Source organism: Enhydra lutris, unplaced genomic scaffold, assembly GCF_002288905.1.
Source record: "Enhydra lutris kenyoni isolate GAN:26980312 unplaced genomic scaffold, ASM228890v2 scaffoldscaffold12, whole genome shotgun sequence".
NCBI lineage: Eukaryota > Metazoa > Chordata > Mammalia > Carnivora > Mustelidae > Enhydra > Enhydra lutris.
Window position 1 is genome coordinate 44,438,996 of NW_019154096.1, and position 6,004 is coordinate 44,444,999.

The 6,004-nt window shown below is 36.1% G+C and overlaps 1 pseudogene; it reads left to right on the plus strand.

The window, feature by feature from the left end:
- Positions 1–3,035: 3,035 nt before the first annotated feature.
- Positions 3,036–3,524, plus strand: LOC111145010 (annotated as a pseudogene).
- The last annotated feature ends 2,480 nt before the right edge of the window (positions 3,525–6,004 follow it).

Consider the following 6,004-nt stretch of genomic DNA (forward strand, 5'->3'; position numbering starts at 1 on the left):
AAGAAATCAATCACAGAACTCACAAAAAAAAGGATATAAAATATAATAACAAATACCTAAAACGTGAGGAGGAGAGAAGAATGGGTTCAAACTTAAACGACCACCAACTTAATATGGACTGCTATCTGCATGAGATTAAATACAAACTTAAGAGTAAACATATACCAAAAACTAATAAACATGCAAAAAATAAAGAGAAAAAAATCCCAAATATATCACTAAATAAAATCAGAAAAACATGAGCAGGAAGACAAGAAAGGATCAGAGAAAATATCCAGAAACAACCACAAAACAAGTAGTAAAATGGCCTTAAATATGTATATATTAATAATTACTTTGAATGTGAATGGACTGAAAGCTCCAATCAAAAGAGATGGGGGCCAGAACGGGTAAAACAAACAAGATAAAGCTGTGTGCTGCCTACAAGAGACTCATTTTACACCTAGTTGGAAAGTGAGGGGATAGAGAAACATTTATCATGTAAATGGATGTCAAAAGAAAGCCAGACTAACAATATTTATATTGGATGAAGTAGACTTTAAAACAGACTGTAACAAGAGACTAAGAAGGAGACCAAATAATAATAAAGGGGACAATCCAACAAGAAGATATAACAATTGTAAATATTTATGCAACCAACTTGGAGCATTGAAATATATAAAACAATAACAAACATAAAGGAGCTAATTGATGACAGTACAATAATAGTTGTGTACTTTAATACCCCACTTACTCAATTGACAGATCATCTAAACAGAAAATCCCCAAGGAAACAATGGCTTTGAACGACACACTAGACCAGATGGACTAAACAAAAATATTCAGAACACTCCATCCTAGAATAAGAGACTAGACAGTTTTTTTAAGGGCACTTGGAACATTCTCCAGAATAGATCACATATTTGGCCACAAAACTGACCTCAACAAATATAAGAGGATTGGAAGTCACACCATGACCTTTTCCTGACTACAATGCTACAAAACTAGATGTCAAAAATAAGAAAAATCTGAAAATATCACAAATACAAAGAGGTCAAACAGCATCCTAATAAACAATCAAGCTTTGCGCAGTGGCAGTATCGTAGCCAATGAGGTTTATCCGAGGCGCGATTATTGCTAATTGAAACTAATAAACAATCAATGAGTCAACCATAAATCAAAGAAGACATTTTAAAAACACATGTAAACAAATAAAAATGAAAACATAATAGTCCAAAACCTTTGGGATGCAGCAAAAGCTAAGAGGGAAGTATATAGCAATCCGGGCCTAACTCAAGAAGAAAAATCTCAAACAACCAAACCTTACACCAAAAGGGGCTAGAAAAGGAACAAATAAAGACTAAAATCAGCAAAAGGACATAATAAAGATTAGAGCAGAAATAAATGATATAAAACTAAAAAACAAACCAATCAATGAAACCAGGAGCAGGTTTTTTGAAAAAATTAATAAAATTTATAAACCTCTAGCCAGGCTTACCAAAAAGAGAAAAGACCCAAATAAATAATATCACAAATGAGGAGAAATCACCACCTCTACCACCACCAGAGAAATACAAACCACTATAAGAGAATATTATGAAAAACTATATGTCAACAAGTTGAACAACCTAGAACAAATGAATAAATTCCTAGAAATAAAACTACCAAAACTGAAACAGGAAGAAATAAATTCAAACAGACTGATAACCAGCAAAGAAACTGAATCAGTAACCAAATATCTCCCAACAAACAGAAGACCTGGGCCAGATGGAAGGAAAACTTCAAAATTCATTCAGTGAGGTCCGCATTCCCAAGATAACAAAACCAGATAAAAACAACAACAAAGGTAACTACAGACCAGTATCTCTGATGAACATAGATGCAAAAATCCCCGACAAAATAGTAACAAATCAAATCCAACAATACCTTTAAAAAGTCATTCACCACTACCAAGTGGGACTTATTCCTGGGTTGCAAGGGTGATTCAATATTAACAAATCAATCAACATGATATATCACATTAATAAAAGAAAGGATAAGAACCATATGATCCTTTCAATAGATTCAGAAAAGGCATTTGACAAAGTACAACCTCCATATGTAATTTTTAAAAAGAACCAGTAAAGTAGCTTTAGAGGGAACATACGTGAATATAATAAATGCCATATATGAAAAATACACAGCTAAAGTCCTCAATGGGAAAAAAACTGAGAGCTTCTCCCCTACGATCAGGAACAAGACAGTGATGACCACTCACCACTTTTACTCAGCATAGTACTGGAAGTCCTAGCCATAGCAAACAGACAACAAAACAAAAGAAGAGGTGTCCAAATCAGCAGTAAATAAAAAACTTTCACTATTTGCAGGTGACATATTACACATAGAAAACCCTAAGAACTCCACCAATAAACTGCTAGAATTGATAAATGAATTCAGGAAAGTCATAGGATTCAAATATCAATGTACAGAAATATGTTGCATTTCCATACACCAATAATAAAGAAGTGGAAGTGGAAATTAAGGAATCAATCCCATTTACAACTGCACCAAAAATAAGAAAGGTAGGAATAAACCCAAGACAAAAGACCTGCACTCTGAAAACTTAAAAATGCTGATAAAAAGAAACTGAAGATGACACAAAGAAATGGAAAGATATTCCATGTTCATGGAGTAGAAGAACAAATATTGTTAAAACATCTATTCTACCCAAAGCAATCTACAGATTTAATCCAATCCCTATCAAAATACCACCAGCGTTTTTTTTTTCAAAGAGTTAGAACAATTCTAAAATTTGTATGAAACTACAAAAGACCTTGCATAGCCAAAACAATTTGAAAAAGAGCAACAAAACTGAAAGTCTCACCATCCCAGATTTCAAAATACACTACAAAGGTGTAGCAATCAAAACAGAAAAGTACTGGCCTAAAAATAGAAACATAGATCAATGGAAAAGAATAAAGAGTCTAGAAAAAAAGAAAAAAAAAACAATGGTTATATTATCAATTAATCTTTGACAAGAGGCAAGAATATGCGATGGGAAGAAATCTCTTCAATAAATGGTGGGCAAACTGGACAACAATATACAGAAGAATGAAACTAGACTCCTTCCTCTCACCATACACAAAAATAAACTCAAGCCTGCCGTCATCAACTATCCACTCAAGAAGGGCCAGCTGAGCCCACGCTTACAGGGGGGCAGTCTGCATGCACTGTGCCACTATCCATCTGGAGAGGAGCACTGCCTGCCTTGCCTATAAGCTTTGTGTAGCTGTTTGCCCTGTCCAGGACATCACCACCAAGGTTGAGCCCACCGCCAGTGGCAGCTGCCCGGCCACCCACCAGGACATGGATATGACCAAGTGCATCTACTGTGGCTTCTGCCAGGTGGCATGCCTCATGGACGCCAACACCAAGGGTCCCAACTTTGAGTTCCCCACAGAGAAACACAGGAGCTGCTGTACAACAGGAGAAACTGCTCGGCAATGGGGGCAGGTGGGAAGATGAGATGTCCCGCCAACATCCAGGCTGACCACCTTTATTGCTGATGCCCCCGTCCTGTTGGCCCGCAGCCCCTGAGGCCTGATAAAAAAAGTTCTGCCCTCCAAAAAATGGGCAGAAAACATGAACAGACCTCTCTCCTATATCCAGATGGCCAAGAAACATACAAAAAGATGCTCAGCATCACTCATCATAAAGGAAATGCAAATAAAACCACAATGAGGTATTACCTCACACCTGTCAGAATGGCTAAAATCATAAACACAAGAGACAACAAGTGGTGGCAAGGAGGTGGAGTGAAAGGAACCTGCCTACACTATTGGTGGGAATGCAAACTGGTGCAGGCACTCTGGAAAACAATATGCAGATCCCTCAAAAAGTTAAAATAGGATTACTCTATGACCCAGTATTCCACTACTGGGTATTTTCTTCCAAAATACAAAAACACAAATTCAAGAAGATGTATGCACCCCTCTGTTTACTGCAGGATTATTTACAACAGCCAAACTATGGAAGCAATCCCAATGTCCATTAATAGATGAATTAATAAAGAAGAGTATCATATGTATGTGTATACACACAGGAATACTCAGCCATAAAAAGAATGATATCTTGCCATTTGCAAGAAGTATCTAGATAAAGAGTATAATGCTAAGTGAAATCAGTGAGAGAAAGACAAATACCACATGGTCTCACTCATACATAGAATTTAAGAAACAAAGAAGAAAAAAAACAGAGACTAAACCAAAAAACAAATTCTTAATTAATTTAATTGATGGTTACCAGAGGGGAGGTGGAGGGGATGGAGGAACTGAGTGAAGGGGATTAAGAAGACACTTACCATGATGAGCACTGAGTATAGAATTGTTGGATCATTATATTGTGCTCCTGAAACTAATATAACACTATATGTTAACTATATTAGAATTAAAATCAAAGAGTCATTAAACAGGAAAAAGATGAAAATGAATTAAAAAGAAGGAAGCTCAAAGGTTCACAAAATTGAAAAATATATAAAAGCAAGATGGAAAACCAGGGTGGCTCAGTCGGTTAGGTGTCTGTCTTTGGCTCAGGTCATGATCTTGCGGTCCTGGGATCAAGTCCTGCAATGGGCTCCCTGCTCAGCAGGGAGTCTGCTTCTCTCTCTGCCTCTCCCTCTGACCCCTCACTCATGCTCTCTCTCTCTCTCTCTCCCTCTCTCAACTAAAGTTGTTTGTTTTTTTTTAAAGCAAGTTGAACAGACATGGAGAACTGGAATGAGGAGGTCTAATATATACTTAATCCAAGTTCTAGAATGTAAGGAAAGAATAAATAGGGCAAAAGCAATATTTGGAGGGGAAAAAAAAAACTGTTGAGAATTTTCCCAAACTAATGAACGACCTAAACTGTAGATTCAGGAAGCCTGAGAGAAATCCAGGGCAAGATAGATTAAAAGAAATCCACATTATGGTAAAACCGCAGAATCCTTATAACAAACCTAGGATGTTAAAAGGCCAGAAATAAAAGGTTACTTTCAAAGAGGCAGTAGTTCGACTATGAGATAACCTCCCAACAGCAACAACGCAAGTCAGAAGCCAACCCAACAGTAAAATCGGCTGGAAGGAAATAGTTTGGTAACCTGGAGTTTTAAACCCAGAAAAACACATTCCAAGATTGAAAACAAAGTATGTTTTCAGGTAAGCAAAACAAATGGTTTCCTCTTCATTAAAAGAATCCATCATGTTTGCATGTCTACTAGAAGGAAATTGATCCCCAGATGGAAGGTCTGAGATGCAAAAGGAATGAAGGACAAATAAAAAGTAATTATGCGAAGTTATAATTCCCCTGGTCCGCTGCCTTCTATTTATTCCTGCTAAGAAATTGCTATTCCTTTGAATCAACTGTCTTTGTTCTCTGGATAATTTTAAAATGTCTCTTTTTCTCTGTTGTTGTGCTGTGTCATTAAAATCAAACTCAGCTACTGAGTATGGATTTCTACTTATTTTTTCTATTATACACCTGGCTTCTTAAATTTATAGATAAGTGTGTCTTAATAGTTTCCAAGCAATTATCTTCTTGAAATTTTCCTCTGAAAATCTTCACAATATTTTGTGTTCCATCATCAGAAAAATATACATACCCACATATACATGAAGAACTCTTAAAACTACATAAGAAAAAAAAAAAAACAATTAAAAAATGGCCAAACAACTTGAGCAAACACTTCACCAATGAAGATGTATTCTAATCACTATGGAAATTAAAATTAAAATGACAGGTAGCACTACTCACTCAAATTGTTTTAAAAAAAAATCTACCCATATAAAGCAGTAGGGGGGATGCAGAGCAACGAGGACCCTCAAACACAGCTGAAAGGAATGTAATGTGTTATAATCACTTTGAAAAAGAGCTTTGCCATTTCCTTTAAATTAAACATAAACCTAGCATATGATACAGGCACTTCTCTACTTCTCTCCTTGGTATCTGTGCAAAATAAATGAAAGCATATGTCCATATAAACTTGTGTAAATATTCAGAGCAGTTCTGT